This window comes from Hylobates moloch, unplaced genomic scaffold (assembly GCF_009828535.3).
Source record: "Hylobates moloch isolate HMO894 unplaced genomic scaffold, HMol_V3 SCAFFOLD_4, whole genome shotgun sequence".
NCBI lineage: Eukaryota > Metazoa > Chordata > Mammalia > Primates > Hylobatidae > Hylobates > Hylobates moloch.
Window position 1 is genome coordinate 4,854,299 of NW_026652279.1, and position 22,488 is coordinate 4,876,786.

A 22,488-nucleotide genomic window follows, 5' to 3' on the forward strand; every position below is an offset into this window, starting at 1 on the left:
CTCCCTGGGCAAATGACTAACCTCTCTAAAGCTCAGTTTTCTTATCTGTAAAATGGGGCCAATATTGACCTGATAGGGTTGTTGTGAGGATTAAGATAAGCAAAATACTCACTGCAGAACTTAGCACAGGATGAATGCTCAATACATCTTAGTTACTGTGATGATTAATTCTCATCTTTTTTTTTTTAAACAAATGAAAAAACAGAGTCTCACTGTTGCCCAGGCTGGAGTGCAGTGGTGTGATCTTGGCTCACTGCAACCTCCACCTCCTGGGTTCAAGTGATTCTCATGCCTCAGCCTCCCAAGTAGCTGGGACTATGGGCGTGCACCTCTACACTTGGCTAATTTTTGTATTTTTAGTAGAGATGAGGTTTCGCCATGTTGGCCAGGCTGGTCTCGAACTACTGACCTCAGGTGATCCATCCGCCTTGGCCCCCCAAAGTGCTGGAATTATAGGTGTGAACCACTGTGCCCACCCTAATTCTCATCTTTGAGTGTTTGCACATACTGTTCCCTTAAGAATGCCTGCCTCTGGGGACATTTCACATGTCTACATCTTTAAATTTAGTGCATGTGCTCCCTTCCAGACTCCCCAGGTGGAGGTCGCTGTTTTCTCAGCAATTTGTTCACAGTCCTATGGGTGCATGTTTTATGTGGCGAAGTAGTTATTTATTTAAACTCAAGTGCTCAGAGGCAGAATCATGAGTTAGGAGTTGAGCGCACAGGCTTGGGGTTCAAGAGACACAGGTTCAAGTCCTGGTGATACCACTCATTTCCAGGCTGGATGACCTTGGGTAAGCTACTTTCCCTAAGCCTTGGTTCCTCATTAAAAAATTTGGATGATAAAACTGACCTCCCAAGGTTGCTAAAAAGATGAAAAGGAAATGGGGTAATATACCTCAAGATCTTAGCGCATGGCCTGGCATAAAAGAAGAGCCAAATGATAAACTCAATGGCCTCCAAGGCCCTGCATGACATACCCTGACTTTGACTTGCTGCACTCTGCTCTTTACTTACTCTGCTCTCCAGCACACTGGTGTCTTTTTTACTTCTCAACTGTGCCCCGACTTTTCTTGCCTGAGAGCCTTTGCTCTTGCTGTTCCCTTCACCAGGGATGCTCTTCTGGTTTTCCCCATGGCTGGCCCCTTAGGATTCAGCCGAGCCAGCATCTCCTGGGAAGCTCTTCCCTGACCATTCTGTCTACAGTAATGTTCTCCCAGATAATCTCTGTCCCAGTGCCCTGCAACCTGAGCATTTCCTGCACAGTCATTATCACAGTTGGCACTTATCTTCTCTAAGGTGAAATTATTTAATTAAAACATGTACATAGAAAAATATACTTTATCAGCACAGAATATGAGGAATTCTTTTTTTTTCCAAGACAGTCTTGCTCTGTTGCCCAGGCTGGAGTGCAGTGGTGCCATCTCAGCCCACTGCAAACTCTGCCTCCTAGGTTCAAGTGATTCTCCTGCCTCAGCCTCCCAAGTAGTTGGGATTATAGGCAAGTACTGCCACGCCCAGCTAATTTTTGTATTTTTAGTAAAGATGGGGTTTTGCCATGTTGATCAGGCTGGTCTTGAACTCCTGGCCTCAAGTGATCCACCTGCCTTGGCCTCCCAAAGTGCTGGGATTATAAGCGTGAGCCCTCATGCCCAATCAGCATAAGAAATTCTCGGCTGGGCGCAGTGGCTCACGCTTGTAATCCCAGCACTTTGGGAGGCCGAGGAGATCGAGACCACAGTGAAACCCCGTCTCTACTAAAAATACAAAAAATTAGCCGGGCGTGGTGGCGGGTGCCTGTAGTCCCAGCTACTCAGAGAGGCTGAGGCAGGAGAATGGCGTGAACCCTGGAGGCGGAGCTTGCAGTGAGCCGAGATTGCGCCATTGCACTCCAGCCTGGGCGATAGAGCAAGACTCCGTCTCAAAAAAAAAAAAAAAAAAAAAAGAAATTCTCACAAGGTAAACTTCTCCAGATAACAAACTTTCATATCAAGATAAACGTTACCCAGACCCCAGAAGCTCCTGGATATTCCCAAAGTCATTGCTCCCTCCAAAAGTGACCACTAGCCTGACTTCTATTATCACAGATGAGTGTTGCCTGTTTTTGAACTTGGTGTCAATACGATCATACATGATGAGATTCATCCCTGTGGTTAGGAGTAGCAATAGCTGGTCCCTTCTCATTGCTGGGTAGTATTCCATTTTACAGGTATACCACAATTTATCCATTTTCCTATGATGCATATTAGGGCCTTCTTTATTTTAAAATTATACCTACTTTTCATTATCTGTCTCTCCACAAGAATATATGTTTCACAAGTACAAGGACCATATCTGTCTTGTTCACTGTTGTGCTTCTTATTTATCTGTACACGTCTCATTTGCTGCTATGCACACAGTGAGCTCTCAACAAATGTTTGCTGAATGAATACATGAGCCTATTAAGGGCTTAGTGTATACCAGGCACAGCGTTAGGCTCTGGCGATATAACAGTATCAAGGCACAATCTTAGCTCTCGAATTTCTCACAATTGAGTCAGAAATCGCATACTCATCTTTGGCTTCTTAACATCCTTTGCCAATTGCATGAATGAATGAAAATCTTACTTAGAAGCTTGCAAAAGCCAGTCTAAGAATCAACTGTGGGACAGAGTTTGTCTCTGGTTAAAAGTTAACTGACTCAGATAGCATTGAACCCAAAAGGTGACCTTGCACGAATAAACTGAAATAATTGGCCCAGAGTAGCTGACAGTACAACTCTAAATAAACAAATGGGCTTCAATGAGCCACTTAGAGAGAGAATCCTCCTAAAATAGAAGTCCATCTAAAAGCATTTAATATGTACAGAAATCACTTGTACATCAAGGTCAGAATTCAGAATTGCAGTAATGAATTCCAAGCAGAAAACCTGAAAAGATGGAAGGTGATTATTGTAGAAGAAAGCGCTGCAGCAGCGTTTGCTAGAACTATTCAAGCATTGTTGGTTCTGTCTACCTCATTAACCAAGGCCTGAAAATTCCCAATGCATTTCAGGCAGTTTGTAATTTACTGAAGCATTCTGGAGAAGCGTGAAATGTGATCTGCAGTGAGGAGAAAACCGCATGTTCGAAGTGTCGGTCTCAGGAGAGGCAATGTTGAAGTCAGAGCAAGCTCAGGTCACATCCTAGCTTTGCTATGAGACCTTGCTCAAGTAATTGGTTTTGGGTTTTTCCTCTGTAAATAGGGGAAAGCAATATCTACTTTACAGAGTCTTTGTGAAAACTAGGTGGGATAATATATGAATAATATATATATTTATAATACATGTAATAATATATAGCATAGTATCTGGCATAGAGTAAGGACTCAATAATAAAAACAATATAAGAAGTATTTTTTCCCTATCATTTATCTTTTATCTTCTTTCAATGCTTTTTTTATTTACTCAGCCTTTTGAAGGTATCACTGATGTGGTATTCCTTACCTCATTCTTTCTTGGCCCTTCTAGTTTAGAGGCTGGAAAGCCAATTACTCCCCTCCCAGTTTCGCTTTCTATTATGGGTGGCCATGTAACAGAGGCAGAAAACTACTGGGGGCATCTTCTGGAGAAATATTTGAAATCCTCATGAAAATGAACATACTTGGTGGTATAATCTTTTCCTTTCCTGCTGCCCCTTCTTCTGCTGAGAATACAAATCTATTGTCTACAGCCATGGTATCTATCTCATGACCATCCAGGAAAGGCTAAGAGCATCGCAGAAATGTGGTCCTTACATTTTTGGGTGGCTGAACAAATGTTTGTAAACACCCATCTCTGGCTTTTTCATTATGTGAGAAAAAATAAATAAATTTCTACTTGTTCAAGTCACTATATGTTTTCTCTTACTGGCAGCCAGATGCATTCCTAATGGATACACATGGTTTACAATAGTCATGGAAGAATGCATACTTATTAAGACGCTTATTGGTTAATACGTCTCCTATTGCAACAGCAACTGTATCAGAAAGAAGGGGGAAGCAATGCTTACTGTAAAAAAAGGAATCTCAAACAGCAGCATTCTAAGCATAGGCAGCAGTGAGTAGAAAAATATCTTTGGGTGTATGGAGATGCTCCAGTTATACACATAAATTAGGTCCTTTTCTACGTAAAGTATAATGTCAGCATTGTATATTGCAATTTTTAATATAAGCCATGTGTTTTCTTTTTTAAAAAAGAAATCATTATCTGGGAAAAAAGAGACAGGTTTTTAAATCTTTTCTTTATTATAGATAACTGGAAAAAATGTCAACTCAAAAAGTGCTTAAAAATCATCAGCTAATCTAGAGAGATTAGGGCAATGTTTATTTAATTTCTTTTTCTTGAAGACTTCAAAAATTTATATTGGGCCATGAATTTTATCAACAAATAAAATATGCCCTTTCTACAACCAGACTAAATATTTTCTACTCTAAAGGAAGTCCTGCTTTTAGAAAATTTAGAAATCGCATCATCTTAACCAAATATTTACTTATTTACATAAAGTTCTTCTCACCTTTTATATATGTATATTTACATAACATACTCTGAAAAAGGCATTTTAAGTGAGTTTTATTTAGCTTGAAGAAAAAATGTGAAAGACTTTATCATGGCAAAATATAAATGAGTAATTCTGAAATGCAAGTTGAAGGTGGGGAGAATTACAATGAGGCTGTCATCCTAGACTTCCCTTTGGAACATGGTTTCCCAAAATTCAACTATTCAAATAATAATTCAATTATTTAAGTAATACTCCCATGAGTATGTCCTCCCCATGTACCAACTGTACTATTTAGTTTTTGTTTTTGCATTAAACATACATCAAATCACTTTCTTCTAAGCAATAATATCCAAAACCATACGCTTTCTGTAGTTTTATGTAGTAGCTATTGTTAAAATAGATATGTTCTATCCTCTTGCATACCTCTACCACATTTTACAAAGTGTTTCTTTAGAAAAAAATGTAAAATTCTGCTACATATAACAATTCTTGCTCATTTTTAAAAAATTTAGGGTAGCAGGTGAATATAAGTTAATTACTACTTTTAAAAAATGAGCTCAATTTTAAAATTATTTAATAATAGAAAGACCAATCAGCATGTTATTCCTAAAGATCTATTTTTGGGCAGAAGAGAAAGAATGAAGACCTATAAATTGGCCACATGACACTCCAACAAAGAGTTCTATGACCTACAGGGAAATGAACTTGGAGACGCAATTTGAACACTGATTAAGATGGGATTCTCCCAATAAACAATTATCTAGTAGAAGAGGAAAAAAATAGGAAAAATGCATCTAGAAGATGAGTTGGGGCTAAAGATTGGATTGAAGATCAAAAGAGAAGAGGAAAAGGATCAAAGCGGACGAAAAGAAGGAGAAGGAGGTCTACCTTTCACCCTTCCACCCACAAAGCTCTTAAAAGTTGTTCTTTAGTAGGACAAATGTTGTACCCTTGAATCCGATAACATTAAAAAAAAAAAGAACATTTTTCCAACTTGGAGGTACTCAGTTAAAAAAAAAGAACGTATTTTTCCAACTTGGAGGTACTCAGGCCGTACTCACATGGATTCTTCCAGCATGTGGTCAAATAAGGAGTTCTAGAGCCAAAGATCTCATTAAGAGTTAGTCGGCTAGTTGCCATCATTCTCAAACTTTTTGATGTCCAGTCTCTTTCCCCTCTTAAAAATCACTGAGGACTGCGAGGAGGTTTTGTTTATGTAAGTTGTTTTATAGCTATTAACAAATACTATAGTGATATTAAAACTGAGGAGTTTAAAATATTAACTCATTAAAAATAACAAACCCATCATATGTTAAACTGAAATAATACCCTTTTATGAAAATAATATTTTCCAAAACAAAATAATAGTGAAGAAATATCTTTTAGAGATGAGTAGAGGACAGTTAGATCCTCATTTCTTTTTCTGCTTTCAGTCGGTTATGAAATGCTGTTTTGGTTGAAGTATATGAAGAAAATCTGGCCTCCCACAGATAGGTTGTTGGAAAACTGAGAGATATTGTAATAGCCTTTTCAGACAAATGGGATAGTCTTCCTGACACTATACCAAAGCCCAAGTGGTGGTATTTTCTTGAAAGTTAGATGCACTATGAAATCAGACACCATATCAATGAACTTTTTATACTCAATTACATTAAAACCCATTGATCTGTCTTGCTATTTGAATGAATCTTTTACCCATAAGTGTTTTTTAAATTTTTGTTTTGTTTTGTTTTGTTTTTGAGACAGAGTCTCTCACTCTATCACTCAGGCTGGAGTGCAGTGGTGTGATCTCTGCTCACTGCAACCTCTGTCTCCCAGGTTCAAGCAATTCTCATGCTTCAGCCTCTCAAGTAGCTGGGATTACAGGCATGCACCACCAAACCCAGCCTATTTTTGTGTTTTTTTTTTTTTTTTAGTAGAGATGGGTTTTCACCATGTTGGCCAGGCTGGTCTCAAACTCCTGGCCTCAAACAATCCGCCCACCTCGGCCTACGAGAGTGCTGGGATTACAGGCATTAGCCACTGCGCCTGGCCCATAAGTGGTTTTATTTTTTAAAAATCATACATTGGTCATATCAAAAATGAATTCAGTGAGTTATGTTAATTTTCCAAATGTTCACACACTTCATCACACAATACATAAAAAATCATATGACTTAATATTGCCACTGATATCAAGAAAATCTTTAGGTATTAAGAAACTGTGATTGAAATCTCAAATTTTATTATTAGCAAAAAATATTGTCAGTTGTTTTTCTTGAAGTAACAGGCTCCCTCCGTTTACTTTCTAGAAAACATCTATGAAATACCTACATTTGTCTGTTGATTGTTTTTCCAAGTAAAAATGATTTTCCATTTTTTAAAAAGGCTTGTTTAGTTGGCAACTCAATCAGACAAGTCCCTTCCCATGAGACAACTGTTGTCCTTCCTCATGCTGCCTGAGTGCTTTATGTATACTTACCATTTCATTGTATAGAATATTAAAAAGGTGTGTGCCCAAGGATCAACATTTAATAAAATTAACACTTTCTATGGTTTCATCAAGGAAAGTATTCCGTGAAGTTGGCCATTTTTACATGGCCATGAGAGATATAATGATTACTAGTACAGTTTGGCACCACTGCCTTGGTTTGTGCCAAAGTACCAGCAATCTTCCTCATCATTGCTTTTGCATCATTATTGATAATGTTAACATAGTGAGAAAAAAAGCATATAATGTCTTGGCATTACTAGGAAAATCACCTTGCAGACTTCCAGGGGCATGTGGACTATGCTTCCAGAACCACTGCTCTAGTGAATCAATGAATCTGCTAGTAGTGAATCTACCACCAGCAAGGTAGTAGTCAGGAGGAGAGTGCTAGGGTATAGTCTTGGAGAATATAGCATGAGAATGTAATAGGCAGAGAATAGAACACAGTACAGGTGCTTGCATGCCAAACTGAGGAGTTGGGGTTTAATTCAAAGAACGGTGGGAAAGCACTGAAGTGTTTTGCATAGGAGAGTGACATGGTTTAAGAACATGCAGAATTGGCCGGGCGCGGTGGCTCATGCCTGTAATCCCAGCACTTTGGGAGGCCGAAGCAGGCGGATCACGAGGTCAGGAGGTCAAGACCATCCTGGCTAACATGGTGAAACCCCATCTCTACTAAAAATACAAAAAATTAGCCGGGCGTGGTGGCGGGTGCCTGTAGTCCCAGCTACTCGGGAGGCTGAGGCAGGAGAATGGTGTGAACCCGAGAGGCGGAGCTTGCAGTGAGCAGAGATTGCGCCACTGCACTCCAGCACGGACAACAGAGCGAGACTCCATCTCAAAAAAAAACAAAACAAACAAAAAAAAGATCATGTAGAATCAGGGAATAGGAATGAGTTCTGGGGGTTAGCATAGAATCGGGAGAATGTTTCAGGCTTGCTGTGATATTTGAAGAGAGGAGGGTCCTGAATAGTATCTAGAATCTCAGTTTGCAGAGACCGGGATAGCTGGGAAAAGAGGAAGGCCGTAGGGAGAAAAGGCGAGAGAGAGATGAGGAGGGCATTCCAGGTTGAGGGTACAAAATGGGTGAGGAAAGACAAGATGATAAACTGTGGGACCTTCTTGGAGGACACAGCAAGAATCTCTTTTGTCAATTACAATCTAGACCCTGCCAACTCAAAAAACAAGGATTAGAGGCAGCTGTCTGAGTATGCACAACAGAGGAGTCCAAAAATAAAGTCACAACTATTAGAAACGAAATGACAGATTGTTCCATTTGGCTGGAGCTCAGATTAAAATACTAGCACAGCAACATATGAAATCACTAAGTCACCACACACCATCTTGGGTCTTATAAGGTTTAATAGTGAACTTATCAGTAGCAATTATTTCTAGAGAAAAAGTTGAAAAAATCTGAATGCAGTCTCTGTACAGGTTATACGTGACGCTAATGTAACATTCACAAACTGTGACCATGAGCTTCACTGAAATTGATTTAGATAAGAACATTATCCTGTCAGCATGAACAGGGAGAGAAGGTACAAGTGATTGGCAGTCGCTTTTCAGGCTGCTGGGGGATGTGGAGGAATGTGGAGACCTTGGCTGGTTGTTCTAACAATCGCCATTTAGGATCCAGAATAGCAGAGAGAAAAAACAGGACAAAGAATGAAGGTGATCTGAAACTAGGAAATATGAAAAACACACGTGCACACCCTAATGTAAACTAGGAACTTTAGTTAATGATAATGTATCTGTATTGGCTCATCAACTGTAACAAATAGAGCATGCTAATGCAAGATGTTAACGATGCGGGAAACTGTTGGAGACGGGGGATACGGAGTATACGGGAACTCTCTGTACTTTCTGCTCAATTTTTCTATAAACCTAAAACTCCTCTAAAAAATAAAGTGTATTAGTTAAAGAGACACACACATGTGCACAGGGAGACCTTCTATAAAGGGATCCAAATACAGCAGCACACATGATGCAGGCCTAAGCATGCCCAGGGAAGAACAGAAAATTCTATCACTCAAGCCTGTCCTCATATTCAGAAGCAGGAAAGAGCAAAAAGCCATCAGCATTTCTGAGTTTCATCATCTCATGTCTTATGGCAATATGAGCCGGCTGAATTGTACTGAGGTTTCAGAGACTTTTCTGTACCCACAAATGAGTTCTGGCTTATTAAAATGCTATTTATCATTGGCTCGATTCTCCCTCTGTGATTTTATATTTTTGATAATTTAAAGGCATCAGTGATTTAATGACTCTTGCTCCATCTGACAGAGAAATAGCTTTGGCTCCTTTTGGAAGCAGTGGAGAGGTTGAACTTCCCTCAGGTTGAGTGACACCACTTGTCTTATCAATGGACAAACAGTATATATTTCATGTATTGGTAAACACATGGGGATACTTCATGGAATACTACTGCAATCACTTTGGAGATAGCTCCTTTGTCCCCTTATAATATTTCGTTGCAAAAAATGTCGAGATCATTGTCCCTGTGATTAGTTAACAATTGTTCAAATTTCATTTTTTAGTAAGTCAATTTTTTAGTAACTCCGCAGATGCATTTTTAAGCTACTTGTGCTATTTAAAAGCCTTTCTGCATTTTCCCTTCACTTTCTTCACTTGGCAAAATCTTGTCTATCAAAATGCTACTTCAGATCACTTCTCTCCGATGGCTCCTTCCAGACCCTGAATGATAACTCTTTAGTCTGAACTCCCTCATCCCTGACTCTTGGTATTTATTATATGATTGATATACAGCATGAACTTTAATGTCTGTCTTGCATCAGCATTACCCATGAAGCTTACAGAAAATATTGATGCCTATACACCCACCACAGACCCACTCACTCAGAATGGCTGGGAATAGAAACCCAGGTATGTACAAGTTTAGAAACTTCACGAGCATCTCTGACATAAGCCAAAGTTAAGAGCCATTGCAAGAAACACCTGCTGAACCAACTGAACTCTGGTATATTTTTATAAAGGATGAAAGGTATTTCCTATTCTCTTTAGTATGAGGTAAATATTCTGTAACTGCATGTGAAATAGAAACTAGATTTTTCTTTTCCAGAAAGAACATTTACTTTTTTTTTTTTTTTTTTTTTAAGATGGAGTCTTGCTCTGTCACCCGATGGCACGATCTCAGCTCACTGCAACCTCCACCTGCCGGGTTCAAGCAATTCTGTCTCAGCCTCTTGAGTAGCTGGGGTTACAGGCACATGTCACCATGCCTGGCTAATGTTTGTATTTTTACAAGAGACGGGGTTTCGCCATGTTGGCCAGTCTGGTCTTGAACCCCTGACCTCAGGTGATCCGCCTACCTCGGCCCCCAAAGTGCTGGGATTATAATAACCTCTTATGCTTTCTTGCCAGATGCCTTTGGAGCTGGTGCTTTTTGGGCTGGCGTGTTTTGACTCTTCTGAGCTTCCAAAGGAGGTACTGCCTTCTGGCCTTTTGCTTCCTCGGCAGGAACCTTCTGGGTTGCAGCCTTTTTGCCCTCAGTGGTCATCTTTTTTTCTGGAACTTTAGCAGCAGTACTCTTAATAGCAGGTGCTTTTTTGGGAGACACTTTCAGGAGAGCTGCCTTTTGAAGCTTCTTAATTACATTCTTGATTATTCTGTTCCTCATTCTGCCTTCATGACTTTAAAATGATCAAAATCTGCCATCTTGGCTTTCCCTTCTCTGGCTTCAATCTTCTTGGCCCATCATGTGGCTGCCCATTTTGCATTGTCTGCCTTCTGCCAGGCTTGTGGGACATAATTCTGCTGGGCACTGTGTGGAAACTTGAGAATGAAATCAGTGAGCTGCATGCATTTGAAAGGCATAGGCTGTCTCCTTACCTGAGTGCAAGGTCCACCGACCAAAGCCCCATTCTGATCAATAACATCTACAGTTGTGACCGGTTTTCTACCATAAGGCCCAAGGAACATGTAGGTTACCTGGCCAACCTCCACGAAGCTCCTCAACACAATGTCAGTGGCACTCAGTGAGAAGGAAACTAGATTTTTCAATGCAGTTTTAGAAGACTAAACCAGGTGACAGTAGATGGTACAGTGAAGCAGATTTAGGGATAACACAAGGATAAAGTTCTGTTATTTGGAACTCTTTAAAAATGAATTAGGTTGCCATTTGATGCAGTTTCTCATCATTGAGAGTATTTGCTTGTTTAGAAGGGATTCATCATTGAACTGAGGGCTAGTGGCTACCACAGCCCCTTGCACATAGAGTTTATGGTACTTTATTTCATAGGGTTTTTTTTTTTTTTCTTCCAGGCTGGCCTCAAACTCCTGGGCTCGGGCAATGCTTCCACCTTGGCCTCCCAAAATGCTGGGATTACAGGCGTGAGCCACTGTGCCTGGCCCCAGGGGTATTTTCCAAATAAAAAAATGATCTAAAACTTGAAAATACAGCCTGGGCAACATAGCGAGATCCCATACCTCAAAATTTTTTCAAAAAATTAGCCAGGCATAGTGGTGCATGACTGTGGTCCCAGCTACTTCGGAGGCTGAGATGGGAGGATTGTGTGAGCCCAGCAGCTTGAGGCTGCAGTGACCTATGACAGCACCACTGAACTCCAGCCTGGGTGACAGAGACCCATTTCAAAAAAATAAATAAAATTATAAATTAAACTTGAAAATAAAAATAAAAGATAAATGTGTCACCTGGTTTGTGATGAAGAGCACCGTGTAACGAGCTTGGGGAATGAGGTCCTCTGATTCTCCAGAAAAACTCTAAGTTGGTTTGAATTACTTTTTTCTACTGATTAGGTCCAGACTCTATGAAGCTAGATGTTAACCTGTAGAATACTGATAAGTTGCAAATGATTTCTATCTAGTGGAAAAAAGATGATCCCCCAAATTGTAGCATTATTGATCTAATGAACATTAACCAATTTTGAATATAACTCAGCAAACTTACTTTTGCATTCCTTTGCTAGCTGCCTATAAAAATCTCTCATCCTTTATTGCTCTTTGAACCAGCTTTTCCATCTTGCTAGTTCCTTCATTAATGAGTTAAATAAATCTTTGATAACGGCTCATTAGATATTTATATGAGTCATGTTTTTAACTTTGTGAAAAATATACTTTGACAATATATAAAAGACTTATCATAGGGCTTGGCAGTAAAGTGCTATCCAATAAATGTTAGTCATTATCTATATCTTAGGACTCATACATTTATTTTTTAAAAAGATACTATTAGGGCTGATACTATTAGGGTACAATTTGCTTCATTATCGGTGATTCTGGCTGCTAATATGAATGAGATATACTCAGATAAGCAACCAAACTTGTGTTGCAGGAGGTGTGTTTTTCTGGGGTAAGAGGACACATACTACTATATTCACATAAAACATAACCAGGAGACTTGTCCTAGGGCAGACTCCACAATCTCTCTCAGGAATGTTTGCTACCCTGAAGGCTTACAGCAGACAAAGCCACCAGCCCTTTTGCAGCTGACTTGGCTGCTGCCAAACATAAGAGCAGTCAATCTACTAGCAGGAACAACTTGAGGCCATGTCAGAATGCATACTCCATGGATACACTCCTATATAGAAATACAAAAGTCACTCCTCCTTTCAAAGCTCGTTTCAAAGAATAAGTGGATTTGAAGTTGGGTGTGAAGCCCAGAGAAGAGTAGATACGCTGAATCAGCCTCCTGGGCCTCTAACACGTCAGCAGAGAAGGGACAATGACATACGTGACTCCCAGCATGGGCAGCCAAGAATCCAGGAGCAGAAATGGACAGGGGAGCAACGTGGGACAAGTATTCTGAAAAGAGCAAGTTAAGTTCTGTTGGGAGGGACCAAAGGGCTAGACAGAAAACTAATCCTGGGAGCGAGAACACACCCACGATTGTGTGTGGGGGCAGATGGCAGCTGAGGTGATCTGAGATGCCCCATGGAAGCCAGTACTCAAAGCCAAGCAGACGGCAAGATGGTAGGGGAGATACAAAAGCTGCACATTCCAAGTCTTTGCACCTCAAAGACAACCTTTTGGATCTCTTTGATTATGAAAAAATAAAAATAAAAATAAAGGACCAGAGCAGGCCTTACAGCCTTCACTTCACTGAAATTCTTCATTTGTATTTGGTCCCCAGAGCCCTCACAATTTGACTGAGATTTTTGAGTTCTAACAAGCTTCTATGAAAAGCTAAATATCAATTTCTAGTCACTCATTTCCTAATGTCTCCCTTTACCCATACTCAGTTGACATCTGCTCTCCCGAGAGATCTGAATTTTTGGTGAAGGTTTAGAAGGACAGACGCATCATTCTGGAATGTTGGTTAAAAATATATGGGGAAAGGAGAAGATATCCAAAGGTGGGAGACAGAAAAGAAATACCAGAGGGGGGGGAAAAAGACATTTCCCCCTTCTGGTAATTTTTGTACAAGGTGGGCATTAATGAAGCCTCTCTAAAGTTTAACATCAGGACTTACTGTTCAAATTTCAGAAGCCCTAATTCATCCAGCCAGCCAGCCAGCCAGCCAGCCACTCATGCACCCATCCACCCATGCACCCATCCACCCACCTGTTCAACTACTTGTTAAGCATCACTATGTGCCAAGCACTGTTCTAGGCATTGAAAAGTCAGTGATAACTTAAAAAGCAAACAATCTTGCCCTTTTGGAGCTACCATTCTAGTTGACAATCATGAGGCCCAATGGATGATATGAGTTCATGCCCAACACTTTACTTAATGTGTCATTAAAAGAGGTAAATTTGGACTCACATTTTTTTCATGAAGACACCAAAGGGCAAAATGGCTTCATGAGTCAAATTTGGCCATGAATGATGGTCACATTTCTTTCTCTAAAAAGATGTACAGCATTTAAAGAGCAGAAATATTAGATTACATGGGGGCTAAACCCTGGATCAGAGAAAAGTGGCCTCAAAAATTATCTTTGGTGCACAAGCATGGGATTTTAGGAGTTTTGCACATAGTGTAGCATTTTTTTTTTTTTTTGAGATGGAGTCTTGCTCTGTTGCCCAGGCTGGAGTGCAGTGGCCTGATCTCATCTCACTGCAACCTCTGCCTCCTGGGTTCAAGTGATTCTCCTACCTTAGCCTCTCAGGTAGCTGGGATTACAGGTGCCTGCCACCATGCCTGGCTAATTTTTGTATTTTTAGTAGAGATGGGTATTGCCATGTTGGCCAGGCTGGTCTCAAACTCCTGACCTCAGGTTATCCACCTGCCCCAGCCTCCCAAAGTGCTGGGATTACAGGCATGAGCCATTGCACCTGGCCTAGTCTAGCATTTTTTAATATAGCATCTTACATTCCTCCAGAAAATTGCTATGGTTCCAGAAAGAAAATAAATGCTAAAAATGTGTGGCTTTTCTCGCACAAAGATGACCTAAGTCATCAGTCTGAGACCTGGGCAAGCAATGTCAGTGATGTGTGTTCTGTTTCTAGTAAAAGGTAAACTGTAGTTTCAAGCACCTCAACTTTTTTTTTTTTTTTTTGAACCACTAAGAACTACGGTTGTTTCCTTCTACAGACCCAAGTTCTGAAAGACAACTTCCTAAAACTCTGTATTTATCAAGTAATGGTAAACCAAGACTCTTTCTTATTTTTATTAATCTGAGCCTCAGGTTAGCAGTACCTCTACACTGAACTAATTCCAGGTCTGATGTGTTAGCAGTCCTGGGAAAATTGAAAGACAGCAAATATATATCGGGACTCCTGTGGTCTGGAGCTAGACAACTATGTGGGACTTGAATTCCGGCTCAGCATTTATTAGTTGTGAGACCTTAAGCAATTTTCTTAACCTGTTAGACACAATTATAAAGTTAGGGGAGGCAAGTTAAAAAAGATATATATGCAAGACTATTTATTAAAGTATTACTTATAATAGCAAATGTCTATTGCTGGGGACTGGTTAAATAATTGTGTCTCCACACACTCAAGTACTGTGCAAGTATAAAAGGAGTAGAGAATAGCTTTAGATACTGTTATAGAATGAACTCCATTAGATATTGTTAATTTAAAAATATGAGGTGGAGAAACACATGTATAGCATGGTACTATTTATCTAAGAGAGAAGGAGAGAAATACACACAAGTGCATACATGCGTGAATGCAAACATGCACACTTACATTATAAAAATGGAAGACAAACCAAAGCTTAAAATGAAATGATGTCTAGAGTGTGACCTCTGAATACCATTTCCTATAAAACTTAACCAGGGTTCCTTGGAGCAATGGCTGATTTCCTGTCTTAAGCATGAAATGTACATGATGACACTTATCTTACCGGAAATTAAGGAAGCTATCAAAGACTGCTGAGATTCTATTTAAAAAGGACACAGGAACCAATTAAAGGAGGCTCTCACTGGCCAAAGATGGTTTGAGAATGTATAAAAATAATGGCTACATAGATGTGATGTCAAATTATTTCAATCGTAATATTACTCATAAAACAAAATATATAAATGATCACCTTCCAAGGATGTTAAGGTACCAACCCATTATTTTGATAACATAAGTATCAAGCTTTTTGTGTGTGTTTGTGCATACCATACCAATTGCATCTCAGACTAAATAAATAATTCATGAGAAAAACTTTCTCTTTATAGGCTTTTTCCAGCTAATACATGAAAAATAGAGTGATACTCTTCACCCTGTTGCACCTCCCAATAAAATAACAGATGTAGGCAATTGTCACTGATGGATATTAACAGTCCCCAAAGAGAGAGAACTAGTTATTATGTGTCTACTGATGGAAGTACAAATACTGCCTCTGAAGTATTCTTGTAGAAGAATCAAATATTAATGTGATAATCACTGGATCCTATTACCAATTTATGGGGAATGGAGAGAACTATGTTAAATAATACCAACGGGTGTAACCAGCAAAATCCACATTGCGGGAAACTCTCCAAGAAAAATGATCTAGTATCTTCAAGAAAAGAATGCAAGCAAAAAAGAAAAATAATAGGGAGAGAGAAATTCTGTAGATTAAAATATACATAAGGGCCATATCAATCCATTGCAATGTATGCAGCTCATTTGGAACCTGATTTGAATGAATGAACTAGAAAATATTTGTGAGATCTTTAAGGAAGTTGTAAACTGGCTGAATATTTGAGGATATTAAAGAGTTATTGTCAGGGTTTCAGGTGTAATAATGGCACGGTGGGTTATGTTTGAAAAACAGATCTTTATATTTTGGAGATTCATATTATAATATCTATAATGTTACGCCTGGAATATGCTTTAAAATAATTCATTTCAGAAGCATGGGGAGCACACATGAAAGAGATTAAACATGAAGTGATCATTAATAAGCTGGATGATGGGTACAAGAGGGTTAATTAAACTAACCTCTCTACCTGTTTATATGTATATATGTTTGATATTTTCATAATTTAGAGTGTTTTTAAAAGTTAGTGAGTGATATAACTCTGGTGGGAGTGGTGGCGGGGTCAAAGGCAGGGAATGCCAGTGACCAGGTCTATTTATAGCAATGTAACTTTCCCACCATGATCATGTTTCATCTCAACCTCCTGGCACTGTGAGAGTTTCATTTGTTTGTGCCACACTGCAAACATTTTCAAAAGCTGCTTTTTGAATGTCATACACTTTGAGCCTTGCTTTGCCAACCAGCGTTTTTGTTGTTGTTGTTGATACCAAAGTAACCTTCTTATAGAACTGCATTACTCACGCAGTACATAATGGTGAGATCTCTGGTCATTCCCAAGACTGAAAGAATGTAATGTGATACCATTAAAGACCCATCAGCCTCCCTGCTCCCATACCTGCTCAAGGTGATTAAGTTGATGATAAGAAGGTAAGCACAGTGAGTAGGAAAATGGCAGAATCAACACTGTGCTTATGTCTCATTGGCCATATCAGGAGGTTACAACAGATGAGTTCCTCCAATCTCTCAAGATCAGCCCTTCCGAGTGCAAACAGGAAAAATATTTGATATACGGATCATCATCAACACTGAATCGTGCCCTGTGCATACTGTGTCTTGAGATGTCAGCTAATGATAGCTTGAAACCATCATAATTAGTAAGACATAAAAAACCAAGCATCTAGGACACAAAGAAAAACTCTTTTCAAAAAGAAAAAAAAAAGGGCCATGAATGGTGGCTCAAGCCTGTAATTCCAGCACTTTGGGAGGCTGAGGCAGGCGGATCATTTGAGGCCAGGAGTTCAAAACCAGACTGGCCATCATGGTGAAACCCCGTCTCTACTAAAAATACAAAAATTAGCTGGGCATGGTGGTGCATGCCTGTATGCCCAGCTACTCAGGAGGCTGAGGCACAAGAATCACTTGAATGTGGGAGGCAGAGGTTGCAGTGAGCCAAGATCGTGCCACTGCACTCCAGCCTGGGGGACAGAGCAAGACTCTGCTCAAAATAAAATAAAAATATATAAAAATAAAGTTATTTTCTTGTTAATCATTGAAAAAAAGGATGTCATGCAGAAAGCAATTTGAAAGTAGAAACTCTTTTTGGAAATGACTCTTTTAGTGTGTGATGTGATGATGTACCCATATATTCGATGTGCTTATAAAAATCTCTAATGGTAATTCCAGCATTTTGGGAGGCTGAGGCAGGGAGACTGCTTAAGGTCAGGAGTTCAAGAGCAGCCAGGGCAACATAGCAAGACCCCATCTCTAAAAAAATAAATACATTAGCTAGGTATGGTGTCACATGCCCGTAGTCCCAGCTACTGAAGTAGGAGGTTAAATTCGGATAAGAGCTTGAACTCAGGAGTTCGAGGTTAAAGTGAGCTATGATCATGCCACTACACTTCAGCCTGGGTGACAGTGAGAACCTGTCCCTACAAAACACACACACGCACACGCACACACAAACACACACACACGCACACACAAACATCTTCCTAAAATATTGTAAATGATCTTACAAACTTGATTAATCTGCTCTCAGAGGTTTTGAACTAAGAATTTTAGTAAGTTTTAAAGAAACTTTCAAAAAAATATAAAGATGAAACACTTATTGAATAATAACAATGATTGACACTAGAAAAGACAGCAATTTGCTAGCAGATTTTTAAAAAATCCTGGAGTAGTTGGTGGGTAGAATTGAAACACAGATATCTTGGGGCAGCCAAGCAATGCCTATCTTTCATTTGAATCTAAGGATATTTCTGAGGCATCTTTTTCAGTTATGATCAAGTATTTTTTTAAAAACCTCAAGCTGGGCATAGTGGCTCATGCCTGTAATCGCAACAATATGGGAGGCTGAGGCAGGAGGATCACTTGAGCTCCACATTAGAGACTAGTCTGAGCAATATGGCGAAACCTTGTCTCTACCAAAAATACAAAAAATCAGCTGGGCATGGTTGCATGCACCTGTGGTCCCACCTACTTGGGAGGCTGAGGCAGGAGGATCACTTGAGTCTAGGAGCGGAGGTTGTAGTGAGCCAAGATCGCACCACTGCACTCCAGCCTGGGTGACAGACAGAGCAAGATCCTATCTCACACACACATGCAAAAAACCAAAAGCCCCAGAACTGTGCCTTTGAGTTACTAATTCAGAAAGCCTGAAACAAAAATTTTCAAAAATACTGAAGCATATTCAAGCATATTTTTGATTAAAATATTATTTTATTTTCATGAGAGTGAAAACATAAATAAATCAATGTATTTATCATACCATTGATAAACACAACCAAAACATTATTTTATCTATAGCTCACCCTTTTAAATGTATACTTTTATCTGTATTTTCCATGTATAGTATATTAGCATAATACTAGTTATTAATAAAGGAGTGCAAAGAAGAGGGTAGCCTCAAAATATTTTACTGACAGGATGTGTGTTCAAAATAGCTTGCAAACCATGGATATAGTGATTAAGGGTCTTCAGTTTGGAATCGGACTGCTGAAGTTTGAATTTTGAATCTATTGTGGCCTTTTGACAATAGCTTGGCTTGTCTAAGCCTCAGTTTGTCTGTAAGACAGGTATATTAATAGTATCTGCATTATGACTGTTACAAAGATTAAATGAGATAATATGTGATGTTGCAGCTCTGTCTTTGGCACATGGTAAGTATACCAAAATGTTAGGTACTATCACCAGAATCATTATCATTGTCCTCATCCTTGTCATTGTCATCATCATCATGAAATCAAGCTGTCTGGTCACAATCATTCATGTTCTAAATATAATAATAAAATATAAGTCATCTTTAATGTGTCTTTAATGTGTTTCTCACAGTTGCGTAAAAAATGTCATACTTATTTTGGCAGTTTTATTAAAGGTACAGCTGCTCAACTAGGTCAGATGTCCCTCAAGGCCCACTTGAATGATGTGATATGAACACACCACACAGTCAAATCTGAAATAACTGAAGGGCAGGCAGTGAATGCAATACCTTTCTCATTAGATACCTCCCTTAATTATTTACAAAGTGCATGAATGAAAAATAAGAGGGTCTTGGAAGAAATCGGGCAGGACATAGGCCAAGTACTTATAACCATATGTATTCTTCCTTCAATTTCCTCTAGAGTTCTGCTTGTGTGGCTGAATCCCTAGGTTTTCTCAGATAAAAACCAACTGAGTTAAGAAGAAGGTTAAGAAAAGCACGCACTTTACCACGACGTCGGTGACCCATGGAAAGCTACACACTTCTCAATGTCTAAATCTTAAATAAGATCGTAAATAAGGTCTTAAATGATCTTAAACAAGATCCATGACTTCAATCCATGTGTTGTGAAGACATATCAGAATGACCTTGGGACCCGACACAGCTGTATTTGTAAAATTTGCAAGGCTATTGTATGTGCACTTTAGTCCCTGTTTTAGCTTTTGATGTATGATATTCCTTGGTGGTAGGGATTTCCTGCAGACAGGGTCTTTCTTAAATAATGGGATTATTAGTGTATTTTCAATCAGATGACTCCTCTGTTTGAATAAACTGCTATCTTGCCCCTCTTTTTGTGCTCTACCAGAAAGCTAACAAATACGGACAAAATAAGTCTCTCCTTATGAAGGAAAGCAGGATTTTGCCCATATATTTTTCCAAGAGGATTTTAAAAATAAACTCTACTGAACTTTAAATTTGAAGGACTAAGGGCTTAGGGCATCTTTCACTCATCTTAAATAGGACTGCAAATAGGAAACAGAGTTGAGGTTCCAATATTAATCCGGCTCCATATTCAATGCTGGTGATTTCAAAGACATTCATTCAATGATCACAAAAATATGTTCTCCCTGATTTTTGCTGAGAGCAGGTATTAGTTTCTGAATGATTGATTTTATTGGCCAGATTGCGGTGGTTCAAAGCATAGATTTTGGCATCAGATGGAAATGGTTTCTTGTCACATGTCTGCAGTTCCCAGTTATATGATCCTAGACAAATAAACTCAACTTCTAGGAAAAATAGCACCTATATTCATGGGTGGATTAAATGAGTAAATGTGTATAAATGCATATGGCCTGGTCAAAAAAAGCATTCATTATATGTAAACTTCCACCAGCATCATGATCAGCATTATTATCACCAGTACCACTTGCATGGTTACCGTGAAGTAGTCTGACACTTTAAATTGGAAACGGAGATGCCTTGGTTGAAGTTCCAGTTCCAACATTTTTCTGAATCTCTAGCATACCAGAAGCATTTACTGTGCAATTTGGGGTCTCATTTTCTCCAAGCAGAAAATGGGATCAATAAAACCTGCTGAAAGATTTCCCCAAGTGGTAAGCACAGCAAAATCAAATGCACTAATATATTAGAATTTGGAAGCAAATGTCAAGTCTGTAAAACAGAACTGTGGCAACATAAAACTGACACATATTCATTCTCAGTCACTGGTGTTTATGAAGTTCTGGTATCAACGGCCACTATCTGAGCTAGAGTTGGTGCCAAGAGCTTTATATGACTGCATATAAAGCTAGGGGTTCTTCTTGACAATCCTGAGAAATAAGCACCGCTATTACAAGTGAGGAAACCAAGACTTAAGGAGACTGAGGAACATATCCAAAGTCACACAGCCAGAATAGAGTAAGACTCCAAGTTCCAACCTAAAGCCCGTGTTCTTAATAAACCCTCTATATAGTCACCCCAAAAGGGGAGTAGGAGTATGTGAGTCTAATCAGCACACTTCAAGCATTTTATTGAAAATGGCAGGCCTGTTAGCATTTTCCTTGTTTTTCATAAATTTAACAGTATTTTGCTCAGGCTACTTTGCCCCAGTATGTTGTTCTTTGCGACTCAGTAAATATCAGTTGACAGCAAGGAAGAAGTTTTACAAATATGCTGGCAAAAAAGCGGGAGGGGTGCAGAAGCCAGCTTCACACGGAACACGTTCCAGAGATATTCAACAACAGAAGTAATCCATATGAGAAGACAAAGGAAGTAGCTGGAGTCTTTCAGAAGTTTTATGTTTATTCTTAGACATAGTTTCAAATAAACCTATCAAAATATTGCAGTGCAGTGAGAATGTGAATAATAATAACTTCAAAGAAAGTAATAATTATAATTAACATGTACCAAGCCTCATTATGTGCTAGGCTCTCCGCCCAGTCCTTAACGTATTTTTTCCTGCCCTCACTCCCTTCAACAAACTTTTATTGAGGGCCCACTATGTGTTTGCTCCTATTCTGAACTCTGCGAAATAGAGCCTTGAAAAAAATTGCCATAGTCCATGCTCTCAGGGAGTTTACTTTTATATATTGTCTTTTAGGTACGTGAATACAAGCTTTTTGCAGGAAAATTTGAAAATTTTCATCAGAAGGCTTAAAATTCTTTAAAATATGTGATTTTTGATATTATCATATAATGAAATAATACTTCAGACATTAGAAATGATTTAGAATTTTATGAAATGATGCAGGAAAATGTTCATAAAGAGTATGCAACATATATTTTTGTAAATTATGGACACAGAAAAAAATAAGAAGGCTACATAATCACCAACTTTATAGTAGTATCTCTGAATAACTGGATTGTGGCTGATTTACATTTTATGCATTTTTATTTGTTTTTTCTAAATTCCTACGATGAGTAAGTACTACTGATACAAGAGTAATTACTTTATAAATATTGTAGCCCTATTCATTTCTATTCCAGACAATTTGTTCTGAATCTTATGTCTCCATGTATATTTGTTTCTGAATCTAATGTCTCCATATATATTTTGAAAGAGTACAAGAAATGGAAGTAAACAGTGCTATATTTCAGCGATTACTGTGTCATTTAGAGGCAAATAGTACAGTGGGGAGTCACAGAACTAGATTCATACTAGTTCAGCAAATATCATTTTGCACCGAGGACCAGCTCTAACTACCAAGAACTTCAGATTACATCTCCTGTTTCAGCCTTCCTTTACCCGTCTATAAAATGAAAGGATTGGAAAACGTGATTTTTAAGGATATTGTCAATGATCAAAAGTTATTTTCCTTGCTCTGTTGACAATGACTATGGCTTCTAGACCTTTGGGCATTCATGGAAGTCCAGTTCTTAGCAAAGCTACACATGGAGAAAAGTCACATTGTGATTCAAAGGGACCAGAGAGTGTCTATTTGCAGATAC

At 39.0% G+C, this 22,488-nt stretch overlaps 1 protein-coding gene and 1 pseudogene across 6 annotated transcripts in view; both read right to left on the minus strand.

Annotated features, from left to right (window-relative positions):
* CADPS (calcium dependent secretion activator) overlaps positions 1-22,488 on the minus strand; it is a 487,405-nt gene that overhangs the window by 378,921 nt on the left and 85,996 nt on the right. The window lies entirely within an intron of this gene.
* LOC116466484 (large ribosomal subunit protein eL14-like) overlaps positions 10,330-22,488 on the minus strand; it is a 30,541-nt pseudogene continuing 18,382 nt past the window's right edge.